Raw genomic sequence first — 13761 nt, 5'->3', positions numbered from 1 at the left:
CATAAAAGGTACAAAGTTTGAGTTCATCATCCACTTCAATGAGTTTCTGGCAGCCAGTAGCTGGGAAAGAGATGTTCAGCTTCATCCTGAAGCAGCCTACCGCCTCCGAGGCACCACAAAAAAGAGGCCCCTCTGCCATTTACTTTTTGTTTTACCACAGTAAGTTATTTAACCTCTCTGAGCTTCAGTTTCAAGATGGAGATAAAACTACCTTATTGGGTACTTGTGAACCTTAATGAGAAAGATAATATAAATAAGGAACCTTTGGGTGCTTGGCCCATAAGCAGCTAATAAATGAGACATTTGAAGATAGAATGGACAGGACTTGCTATTGGATTGGTTGTGGTACACAAGAGGAAAAAAAATGAGGCATGACTCCTGGTGTCTGTCTTGAACAGCTGAGAAAATAATGATCTAATTTACAGAGAATCTGGGACACTAGAAACAAAACAGTTGTGAAAGGGAAATGACTAATTTTGAGATGTTGAATAGGTAATTGAATATGCAAGTCTACAGCTCAAAGGAGTGATCTGAAACAAAGATATATGTAAAATCTGGGAGTTGTTGGCCTGTATGTGGTAACTGAAGCCCTCAGGTAGAAGAGAAAGATAAAGAGCAGAGTTAGAGTATCTATATTCTGTAAAACTTCAATATTTAAAAGTGAATAGAGAATAACCGAACAAAGGCAACTTAAAAAGGTAGCCAGATGGGTTGGAAAACCAGGAAGGTATAGTGTCAGAGAAGCCAAGAGAAGAAAACATTTTAAGAGCGAATTATTACACATGGTATCTTTCTTTTTCACCTTCCATTTACTCTTCAGCCCAGTACAGTCTGGCTTCTACACGATCCCCTCAACTGCACTGAAATGGCTCTTTTCAAAGGACCATAATCCACAGTTGGACACATTTAGTGGGCATTTCTCCATCCTCACTGAACAGCATTTAGCACAGTTGACCATTCCCTCTTTCTTTCCCTTACTTCTGTGGCTCTTCTTTTTTAGTACCCTTTCATAGTTATTCCTCCTCTACCTGATCCCTAAATGTTGGGATCCCTGAGGGCTCAGAACCAAGCTCGTATCTCTTCTCTTTCTGAAAATTCTTTTCTTAGGTGATCTCAACCATTGCTATAGATTTGTTATGACTTTTTTTTTTTTTAAAGATTTTATTTATTTATTTGACAGAGAGAGACACAGCAAGAGAGGGAACACAAGCAGGGGGAGTGGGAGAGGGAGAAGCAGGCTTCCTGCTCCTCCCTTCCTTGCAGACAGCCTGATGTGGGGCTCAATCCCAGGACCCTGGGGCCATGACCTGAGCCAAAGGCAGAGGCTTAACGACTGAGCCACCCAGATGCCCCAATTTGTTATGAGTTTGATCTGATAACTTCCAAATTTTTTTTTAAAGATTTTATTTATCTGACAGAGAGAGACACAGCGAGAGAGGGAACACAAGCAGGGGGAGTTGGAGAGGGAGAAGCAGACCTCCTGCCAAGCAGGGAGCCTGCTGCAGGGCTCGATCCCAGGACCCTGGGATCATGACTGAGCTGAAGGCAGATGCTTAACGACTGAGCCACCCAGGTGCCCCCCTTTTTTTTAATGATTTTTAAAAAAAATATTTTTATTTATTTATTTGACAGAGAGAGAGAGAGACAACGAGAGAGGGAACACAAGCAGGGGCAGAGGGAGAGGGAGAAGCAGGCTTCCTGCTGAGCAGGGAGCCCGACGTTGGGCTCGATCCCAGGACTCTGAGATCATGACCTGAGCCAAAGGCAGATGCTTAATGACTGAGCTCCCCAGGTGCCCCAACTTCCAAATTTTTATTTTCAGTAAGACTTCTCCAGTGAGCTTCAATTTTCTGCATGACATCTCTGCATGACAGAACTGTTGAATATTTTCCCCTTCAAACCTGTGTCCTCTTCAACACTTCTTTTCATCTTAATAAATAGTGCCACATTGGGCGCCTGGGTGGCTCAGTTGGTTAAGTGACTGCCTTCAGCTCAGGTCATGATCCTAGGGTCCTGGGATCGAGTTCCGCATCGGGCTCCCTGCTCTGCGGGGAGCCTGCTTCTCCCTCTCCCACTCCCCCTGTTTGTGTTCCCTCTCTCGCTGTGTCTCTCTGTCAAATAAATAAATAAAAAATCTTTAATAAATAAATAAATAAATAAATAAATAAATAAATAAATAGTGCCACTGTCCAAACCAGTCAAGCTCGAACTTTGGGGTAAGCTTCACTCCCTGTCATTCTTGACAACTAACACCAAATCAAATGTGTTCTATTTCCAGACTATCTCAAATTATCACATTTCTGTCTGGTCTAGGTCCTATTAGTTTTCACCTAGCCTCCTATCTACTTTTTATGCCTTCAGTCTTGGCTTCCTATAATTCTTTCTCCATACTGCAGGGAAAGAGATCCCTTAAAAATATAAATTTGGTATGGCATGTATGAGTTAAAGATGAAATTAATCACTTTCACATTAAAATAGATTCTTGCTGGTTCCTTCAGAATCCTACAGCAGGTTAGGGGGTGGCTTGGAAGAGAACCCAGGTGTCCAGAGAACCAGTCCAGAGCTCCAGAAGGACACTTACTAATAGGATTCCAAGTGACATTTTCTCAAAGTTAAGTAAAAAGAAGGCACATGGCTTTTCTGTTTATTCTGTTAATTATAAGACTTCTGCTATTAGATTTATATTATAAAATTCATTTGTGATCATCAGCTTTTGCTTATGCCTGAGGGCTCAGTGCCTTTGATGAGTTATCAGCAGAGTGAGAATCAATTCAAAAAACATTTCCTCAGTTCCTTCTCTGTGTTAAATTTTAGGTATACAAAGATGAGTAAGGTCTATACCTTATATCTGTCCTCAAAATTCACAGTCTAGTAAAGCAAACAGAGTAGATTAAATATTAGCTATATAAATGCATATAAGGAGGGCTGTAGAAGAAGATGTAGGAGTGATTGATTTGGCTCTTGGGTAGATGGAGTGAAGACCTAACAGAGGAATTAACACTTACATTAGATCATAAAGGATGAATTGGCATTTGCCATAACAGAGAGAGGGCATCTTGGAAGAAAACATGATCACAAGCATAAAAATACATCAGATAATGTTATGGAAATACTTCATAAAATTACATAGTGACTCTAAATCCCAGAGGAAAGAAATTGTGCACCAGAAGATAAAAATTCTGAGGAAACAGAAATAAGGAAAAGTGAAAAGTGGATCAAGTTAAGATTGCCTAAGTCAGAAAGGAAACAGTTATGTCAGTGAGAATGATGGAGTGCAGCTATCTGACAAATCTCCCCATAAAAGTGATGTAATCACCTTTATGAATCAGTAGGGGAAAAAAGCAATGTGCTTTTTGGGCAAAACTTGTCAAAATCTACTTTGTCAGAACTGTGGAAATTAACTATAGGTCTACAGCAATCCAAAGAGCATCTTGAAGAAAAATGGCTGAATCTCCATGAGAATGAGGATGGAGCTCCTTCAAAGTCCCATATCCAAAGAATTGCCATTATTTGACTTGTTTGATGGTTCCCTGGAAGACTCCATTTGTAAGGCTTGTCTTTATTGACCTGACTGGAAACTTGCCCAGTGAGAAAAGTCTTTTCTCTGGGGGCATTTTCTAAAAACAGTCAGTGGCAATGGCTTATTTAACATCATGGCTGCCTGAAGTAGTAGAAACTTAAAAGGAAAAGTTGAGGAATGAGATGTCCATAGAAGACTTCAAAAAGCTCTGGAATATTACTTGCAATTTAGAAGGCCATGCACATGTGCAGGGCTGTGTGTATGTGCAGGATTTGTAGGCTACAGCAGAGTTGTAAGCTGCCTGGCTGAGTATTGAAGTCCTATCCCAAGACACAGAGATCCTTCAGGAAAGACTAGACTTATTGGTTCCAGGCATTTAAGGAAATCTCTGTTCAATTATTAACAGACCACTAATCTAAATGAGCAGAGACTTCACTGGCTACACACAAAGAATACAGACTTTTCCCATCAAAGTCACTAAACAAACAGCAGCAGTAGTGCTTTGACTTATTCCCATGTGATCTCATTTATATGTGGAATCTAAAAAAGAAAAAAGGAAAACCAAAACAAAACAAACCAAGGTCAAAGATATAGAGAACAGATTGGTGGTTGCCAGAGTTGAGGGATGGGGGTGGAAGAAACGGTTGAAGAGGGTCCAAAGGTACAAACTTCTCATTATAAATAACTTATGGGGATATAATGTACAGCATGTTGGGTATAATTAATAATACTGTACTGCATATTTGAAAGCTGCTAAGAGGGTAGATCTTAAAAGTTCTCATCACAAGAAAAAAATTGTAACTATGTAAGGTGATGGATGTTAACTAGACTTATTGTGGTGGTCATTTCACAATGTATACAAATATTGAATCACGTTTTACACCTGAAACCAATATAATGTTATATGTCAATTATACCTCAATTTTAAAAAAGAATTAAAGGAAAATATGAGAATTTTTTTTAAAGATTTTATTTATTTATTTGAGAGAGAGAATGAGATAGAGAGAGCATGAGAGGGGGGAGGGTCAGAGGGAGAAGCAGACTCCCCACTTGAACAGGGAGCCCGATGCGGGACTCGATCCCGGGACTCCAGGATCATGACCTGAGCCGAAGGCAGTCGCTTAACCAACTGAGCCACCCAGGCGCCCGGAAAATATGAGAATTATGTATACCCAAATAGAGAATAACAATGAACAGAAAAATATATAAGGGTATATAAAATAGATATAAAAGATACATAGATATATAAAGATATATAGATATATAAAGGTATATAAAATAGACATTCTGTGGTTTCATAATACAATAACTGAAATGAAAAATTCACTAGAGAGGTTCAACAGCAGATTTAAGTAGGCAGAGAAAAAGAATCAGTGAACTTGAAGATTGTTCAATTGAGATTATATAGTTGGAAGATTAGAAATAAAAAAGAAAGAAGAAAAATGAACAGAACCTCCGAGACCTGTGGAATATCATCAAACATACCAACATAAACATAATGGGAGTCCCAAAAGGAGAGAGAGAAAAAGCAGAAACAGTATTTGACAAAATAATGGTAGAAAACTTCTCAAATTTGATGAAATACCCAAGAAGCTCAATAAGCTTCAAGTAGTATAAAGTCAAAAGAGATATACACCTAAATCATCATAATCAAATTATCAAAGCCAGACCCAAAGATAATTTTGACAGCATAAAAAAATATGACAGCATAAAAAAAAACTCATCATGTATAGGGGACCCTCAAAAAGATTAACAGCTTATTTTTCATCAGAAATGATGGAGGCCAGAAGGCAGTGGGATGACATATTGAAAATGCCAAAAGAAAAAGACTGTCAATGAAGAATTCTATATCCAACAACATCATCATTAAAAAGTGTAGGCAAAATTAAGACATCCCCAGATTAACTGAGAGAGAGAGAATGAGCAAGAGAGAGAGGGTGGGGAGAGAGAATGAATTCATTGCTGTTAATGAATAGATTTAAAGGGGCACCTGGGTGGCTCAGTCGTTAAGCATCTGCCTTCGGCTCGGGTCATGATCCCAAGGTCCTGGGATCAAGCCTGCATCGGGCTCCCTGCTTGGTGGGAAGCCTGCTTCTCCCTTTCCCACTCCTCCTGCTTGTGTTCCTGTTCTCACTGTCTCTCTGTCTAATAAATAAATAAAATCTTAAAAAAAATAGATTTAAAGTCACAGATAGGTGGGGGAATGGGGTAACTGGGTGATGGGCATTAAGGAGGGCACATGATGTGATGAGCACTGGGTGTTATGTGCAACTCATGAATTACTGAACTCTACATCTGAAACTAATGACACACTATATATTAACTAATTGAATTTAAATAAGTTAAAAAAGAGAAAAAATAAAGTTACAGATAGTTTAAAAGTGAAAGCGTGAAAAATATATGCCATGCAAATAGTAACCAAAAGAGTGGGAGTGGCTATACTAATATTGGGCAAAACAGACTAGACAAAAATTGTAACTAGAAACAAAAAAGGATATTATATATTGATAAAAGGTCAATCTGTCAGGAAGATATAACAATTATAAACATACATCTAAATATACAAAGCCTCAAAAAAACCCTGACAGAATTGAAGGAAGAAATTGACAGTTCAATAATAATAGTTGAAAACTTGAGTACTTCACTTTGAATAATGGATATATTACCTAAACAGAAGATCAATAAGGAAATAGAGGACTTGAACAACATTAAAAACCTACTAGATCTAACAGGTATCTATAGAGCACTTTACCTAACAATGGAAGAATGCCTGTTCTTCTCTAAACATATGGAACATTCTTCAAAATAGACCAGACATTAATCCATAAAGCAAATCTCAATAAATTTTAAAGAATTTAAATCTTACAAAGTATGTTCTCCAACAGCAATGAAATGCAATTGTAAAGCAATAACAGAAGGAAATTTAAGAATTTCACAAATATGGAAACTAAACACATTCTTTTTAAATTTTTAAAAAATTTTTAAAAAGATTTATTTATTAGAGAGAGAGTGAGAACAAGCAGGGGGAGAGGGAGAGGCAGGCTCCCCATTGAGCAGAGAGCCCAATGTAGGGCTAGATCCCAGAATCCTGGGATCATGCCTTCAGTGGCCTGACTGAGCCACCCAGGCACCCGAACTACACACATTTTTTTTTAAGATTTTATTTATTTATTTGACAGAGAGAGACACAGCAAGAGAGGGAATACAGGCAGGGGGAGAACACGAGAAGCAGGCCTCCCATGGAGCAAGGAGCCTGATGCGGGGCTCAATCCTAGGACCCCAGGACCATGACCTGAGCCAAAGGCAGACGCTTAAAGACTGAGCCACCCAGGCACCCCCAACTAAACACATTCTTAAACAACCAATGAGATAAAGCAGAAATCACAAGAGAAATTAGAAAATACTTTGAGATTAATGAAAACAAAAACACAGCATACCAAAATTTGTGGTATGTGGTTAAAACAGTGCTTAGAGGGAAATTTATAGCTGTACATGCCTATATTAAGAAAAAAGAATGATTTTAAATGAATAATGATCCATTGACCTTAAAAAAAATGAAAAAAAGAGCAAACTAAATCCAAAGCAAGCAGAAAGAAGAAAGTAAAAATTAGAGTGGAAAGAAATGAAATAGAGAATAGAAAAACAATAGAGGAAAATCAATGAAACCAAAAGTTGGTTCTTTATAAAGATCGACAAAAATTGACAAATCCTTGCTAGACTAAGAAAAAAAGATACAAGATTTGAATTACTAAAATCAAGAATGTAAGAGGGAACATTGTTATTGGTTTTGGAGAAATAAGGATTTTATTAGAACACTATGATCTCTTATGCCAATAAATTAGATAATCTAGTTAAAATGGCAAATTCCTAGAAAGACACAGAGTGCTGAAACTGACTCAAGAAAAAATAGAAAATCCAAAGAGACCTATAAAATTAAGGAGATTGAATTAATAATAATTTTTTAAATTATCCCATAAAGAAAAGCTTAAGACCAGATGGCATCGCTGGTGATTTCTAGCAGATATTTAAAGAAGAATTAACACTGATCCTTCACAAACTCTTCCAAAAAAATGGAAGAGAAGGGAGCATTTTCTAACTTACCCTATGAGGCAATATTACCCTGATACTAAAACAGGTAACACATTATAAGAAAAGAAAACCACAATACTCCTTATGAACATATATACAAACATCCTCAACAATAACAGAGAATTGAATTTGGCACCATATAAAAAGGATTATATATCACAGCCAAGTGGGATATATCCCAGGAATGTAAAGTTAGTTCAACATATCAAAATCAGCCAATATAATACACCATACTAATATAATAAAAGCCCACATGATTATTTCAATAGACACCAAAAAAGCATTTGACAAAATCCAACACTTTTCCTGATAAAAACATTCAATAACCTAGGAATCAAAGGGAACTTCCTCATCCTGATAAAAGACATCTATAAAAAATCCACAAGAAATATCATACTATTATCATCCTACTGGTGAAGGAAAGCTGTCCCCCTAAGATCAGGAACATGACAAGGATGCCCACTTTCACAATTTCTATTCAACTGGAGATTCTAACCAGGATAATTAGGTAAGAAAAAGAAATAAAACGCTTCTAGGTTGGAAAGGGAAAATTCAGTTGCATTTCTATGTGCTAGCAACTAATCATCTGAAAATGAAATTTAGAGAACAATTCCATTTATAATAGCATCAAAAGGAATAAAATACTCAGGAATAAATTTAGCAAAGGCACAAGACTTGTACACTGAAAAACTATAAAACACTGTTGAAAGAAATTAAAGAAGATCTAAATAAATGGAAATATGTTTATGGATCAGAAAACTGTTAAAAGATGACATTACTCTCCAAATTGATCTGCAGATTCAGTGCAGTCCATGCCCAAATTCCACCTGGCTTTTTTTTTTTTTTATGTGCAGGAATTAACAAGCTGATTTTAAAATCATATGGAAATTCAAGGGACCCAGAATAGCCAAAGCAATTAGAGGACTCACAATTCCTGATTTCAAAAGTTACTACAGAGCATGATTACAAAGCTATTGTAATCAAAACAGTGTGGTACTGACATATGGGTCAAACATATAAACATATAGGTGAATTAAATAGAATTGATTGTCCAGAAAATAAACCCATATATCTATGGTCAATGATTTTCAACAAGGGTGCCAAGACCATTCAATGGTGAAAGAAGTCTTTTCAATAAATGGTGCTGGAGCAACTGAATATCTACATGCAAAAGAATTAGATTGGACTCCTTCCTCACAGTATATCAAAAACTAACTCAGTATAGACCATAGACTGAAGTATAAGAGTGGAAACTATAAGATGCCTAGAAGAGACCGAGGATGTTAGTCTTTTTGACCTTGGATTAGAAAATGGTTTCTTAGGACACCAAAAGTATAAGCAATACAAATAAAAAATGATAAATGTCATCAAGATTAAAAATGTTTGTGCTTTACAGGTACTGTTTATTAGAAAATAGAAGAAAAGAGAAAATAATAGCAATATATTTCATTCTCCTCTTTTCAGCTGCCCCAGACTCAAACTAATATTTGTTTCTGTCATTCATTCCTGAATTTTAGCCCCCAACCTGTATTTCTTTTCCAGATTAGACCCTAAACAATTGTTTTACTATATCTTAATGCAAAGTCTTGGAAATAATCGGATATAATTAGGTCTCATTCCTTAGATTTATTATTTATCTTCTTCTTGAGTAGATGGCTGAGAATTGTTATCTTTGAGATTTTTTTTTTTAAATGAGCAAGCCCTGGAACTCAGATAAATTTACACTTAATGTGATATTGTGAGAACTTGAAGTAGAAGATAGAGTATAATGTTCATGGCATTTAAACTCAGGATATGGAGTGAGAGCAATATTAAAAGCAAGGCAGAAACAGAGGCTATACTGAACTACAACAGATAGGAGAGGGGAAAGAAGTATTAAAAAGACATAGTCCTGTAGGAATAAAGAGCATTGAGGGATCAGGTGAGATTTCAAATGGCCCATAGAATGGAGTAAAATGAAGCCATAAAGAATATGAGGAAGCTCTTTATGTACTGATATGGAACAATTTCTAAGATACCTTTTTAAATTAAAAAAGAGAGGGAAGTACAAAGTATATGCAGTATGCTACCCTTTGCATTAAAAGGAAAAATTATATGTTTTATTACTTACATAAGCATAGAATATCTGTGGAAAGAAGCAAAGAAGTTGAAGACATTTGCTGCCTTTGGTGATGGGAACTGGATGGATTTTTCTGTAATAAACTGTTAGCATGGTGGCAGAGCTATTTTGAAGATTCTTCCCATTATAACTATATCTTTGATAATTTACAGTAAAAATAATATTTTTAACCATTATTAGACCCTCAGAAACATAAGGAAAATCTCCAAGTTCCCCTATTCTCCCTCCCTCTATGAATTTAAAAAAAGGATAAGGGAAAAAGTGAGTGCAAATTGAATTGAGAAATGTAAGCAATAAACAACCCCAAAAGCTGAATTAGCCTTGAGGGAAAAGGCTGACTGATATCAACACTGGGATATACAGACTAAGTGTTGTGTCTTCTGAAAGGTGGTTCCTGACCCTGAAACTTTACTGCTGACCACATTAAGATAGTTTCTCAGAGAAGTCTAAAATGATAAAATTGGTAATGTGATACTTCATCCCACTCCCGACTCCTGAAAGCATTTATATGCAAAGATTTTCTGGAGGAAAGCATCCTTAACTTAGGTGTTGAGGATTCCCCAAAATTAAATTCAACCAAATATGAGCTCACAAGCAAAGATCATGAAACTTATGAGGAAACAAGGCACCCATGAGTGAGATACATCAGAAATAACAAACAGCAGATTCAGACTCCCAAGACTTCTGATATCAGAGCTTTCAAATGAAGAAAGTAAAATCTTTATGAAAGATATGTTTGAGGAAATATAATATGAAATTACTAGGAAGAATTGAAAAAGAACAAAATAGAACTTTTATTTATTTATTTATTTTATAATTTTATTTTATTTATTTCTTTCTTTTATTTCTCTGTCAGAGAGAGAGAGGATGGAGACTGAGCAAGCAGGGGGAATGGCAGGCAGAGGGAGAAGCAGGCTCCCCAGTGAGCAAGGAGACCGATACAGGACTCGATCCCAGGATCCTGAGATCATGACCTGAGCCAAAGGCAGAAGCTTAACCTACTGTGCCACCCAGGCATACTAAAATAGAACTTGTAGAAATAAAAATTATAATTGCAAAAAGAAACTCAATAGATTGGATTGAATAGCAGCTTTAATACAACTGCAGAGAAAATTAATAAATTGAATGTTGACCTATAGAAATTGCCTAGAATATAGCACACAGAGAGACAAGTAGATGGAAAATATGAAAGTGAAGTTATGTGATATGGAGAATAGAATTAAAAGGTCTGAAATCCATCTATATTGTTGTCCCAGAGATGAGGGGAAAAAAGAGAGACATCCAAAAAGATAATTTGAGCTGATAAACCTAATCTCCAAAGAAAGCACAAAACAAGATATTTTTAAATATGGGGAAAAAAACAACCACCTTACACTATACACATTGTAGTGAAACTAGAATACCTAAGAAAAAGAGAACTTCTTGAAAATAATCAGAATGAAAAATCACCTATAGAAGAACTATAGTTAGACTTATGTAGTCAGCAGTGCTGTTACAAATATTTCATTTTCTTTTTGCCTTATTCTGTGAAGTTGAGTGTGGCATGTAACTTTCTTTGGCCAATGAAATGTGAACAAAATAAATGTCACTTCCTGGAACACCAGTATATGATTCATCATTTCCCTTTTTCCTGTCTAAGCTGTTATGGAAGAAGGTGTCATGACAGAGCCTTTGAAAACCTGAGTCCCTGAGTGACTGAGGGACAGAAACTTCTGCAACTTGTGTAGAAAATGTAGTGTGAGCAAGAAATAAACTTTTGTTGTGTTAAGCAACAGAGACTTGGGGGATTATTTATTACTGAAGCATAACCTAGCCTATTTGACTGATACAGATTACAGATCCTCAATAGTGATAATAGGAGCCAGAGGAATGAAAATTCTATTTCCAAAGTGATGAGAGAAAATAAGTGAGAACTTAGCATTATGTAACTACAATTACTAACGCTTATTTAGAGTTTACAATGTGCCAGATACAGTTATAAGTTATTATCCTCATTTTATGGATGAGGAAACCGAGGACCAGAGAAACGATATGAATTTCCTAAAGTCAATGGTTAGTAACAGACAGAGCAGGTATTAAAAATCAGGCATCTGCTGTAGTCCACCAATTTAATACTGTCTCTCAAGAATGAATGTGAGCCATTTAGCAGAGCTTTGTTTAAGGAATGTTAGGAATAAGGAAAATAATCCCAAAGGGAAAGTCTTAGATGTAAGAAAGAAAGGAGAGCCAAGAAATGAAACTTTTCTCTTTAAGTCTAAATGAACATTGTATAAAATAATAATGATAATGTATAATTATGGAATTTAAAAAGACAGAATTAAAATCCCAGACAACAATAGCATGCCAGTCTAAAGGGGGATGATTAAAGTATTCTAAGGCATTGCTTCTCAGTAGCAGTGAATCATTTGGGAGCTTAGAAATGCAGAATACCAGGCTCACCTCACTATTACTGAATTGCAATTGCTTTTTTAACACTCCTCAAGTGATTCATATGGACATTAAAGATTGAGAAGCACTCTTCCAAGGTCCTTGAATTGTTTAGGAAGGGGGATTATGATATCAATTAACTTCAAATGTAATGAAAGGAAACAGTATAATTTCAAGAATAACCAAAAGAAATAACGTGTATATAATTTCCAAATTAACACAGGACTCAGAAAATTAAATTAAAAAAGAAGGGGGCAGGAAAAGAGAAAAAATATGTACAGAGCAAATGAAAAGCACAGTTCAGCTGAAGTGTAACTGTCATTCCATTCAATGTAAGTCGCCAAAATTTGCCAGTTAAAAGAGAGAAAAATAAATAAAAGAGAGATTATCAAATGGCATTAATTTATTTATTTAAAGATTTTATTTATTTATTTGACAGAGAGAGAGACAGTGAGAGAGGGAACACAAGCAGGGGGAGTGTGAGAGGGAGAAGCAGGCTTCCTGCTGAGCAGGGAGCCCGATGTGGGGCTTGATGTGAGGCTCAATGTGGGACTCGATCCCAGGACCCTGGGATCATGACCTGAGCCGAAGGCAGATGCTTAACGGCTGAGCCACCCAGGCGCCCCTCAAATGGCATTTTAAAATAACCCAACTGTATGCTTTTTACAAGAAACACACCAAAGCATAAGGTCATGGAAGTGAAAATATCAAAAAGGTATACCAGGCAAACACTAAACATAAGAATGCTAAGGTAGCAATAACACCCCGACAAAACTATTTAGAAAGAAAAACAAAAAAGGTTGGGTAACCAGATTAATATCAGACAAAATACATTTTAGGGGAAGAGTTTCAACTCAGAAGATTGATTAATTCTAAAACAACCTTGAAATATATAGAGCAAAACTGATAGAACCACAGGGAGAAATTTACAAATGCAGTATATCGCTAGGAGATTTCAATACATCTTTCGTAATTTTTTAAATTTAAGCTTCAAAAAAGCAATAAAGATGTAGAACATTTGAACAATATAATTAATATGCGTGAGTGATCTAATAGGCATTTTTTACAGATCTTCCTGTCAACAATTAGGGAATATACATACAATTCCTATTGTAATGTTTTGTTGTATTAGTTTTTTATTGCTGCTTAACAACACCCATTTATTATCTCACAGTTTTGTAAGTCAGTAGTCTGACGTGTGGCTGTGTTCTCTGCTGAGGGTATGATAAGTGTTAGTTGTGCTGCTGGAGATACAGGGGAATAATTGTTTCCAATCTCATTCTTTTTTTTTTTATGTGCAATTAGCCATCATTAGTTTTTGATGTAGTGTTCAATGATTCATTAGTTCTAATCTCATTCTTGATGTTGGCAAAATTCAGTTCCTTGTGATTACAGGGCTGAGATCCTGTTTCTTACTAGCTGTCAGCCAGGGGCCACTCTCAGCATCTAGAGGCTGCCTGAGTTCCTTACTGTGTGGCCTTTTCGATCTTTAGCCCAGCAGTGGCACCTCAGATGTTTCTTGTGCTTCAAATCTCTGACTTCCCTTTCAGCTGGAGAAAAGTCTCAGCTTTTAACAGGCTTCTGTGATTTAACTTGATCACAGGTT

The 13761-nt window shown here is 36.3% G+C and overlaps 1 protein-coding gene across 2 annotated transcripts in view; it reads left to right on the top strand.

Moving 5' to 3' along the window:
* Positions 1-13761, top strand: part of SYN2 (synapsin II) — a 189560-nt gene that overhangs the window by 85699 nt on the left and 90100 nt on the right. The gene's annotated exons all lie outside the window — the stretch shown is intronic.

Source organism: Mirounga leonina, unplaced genomic scaffold (genome assembly GCF_011800145.1).
Source record: "Mirounga leonina isolate KUSES-001 unplaced genomic scaffold, KU_Mleo_1.0 Mir_94, whole genome shotgun sequence".
NCBI classification, from domain to species: Eukaryota; Metazoa; Chordata; class Mammalia; order Carnivora; family Phocidae; genus Mirounga; species Mirounga leonina.
This window is presented reverse-complemented; position numbering and strand designations above follow the sequence as displayed.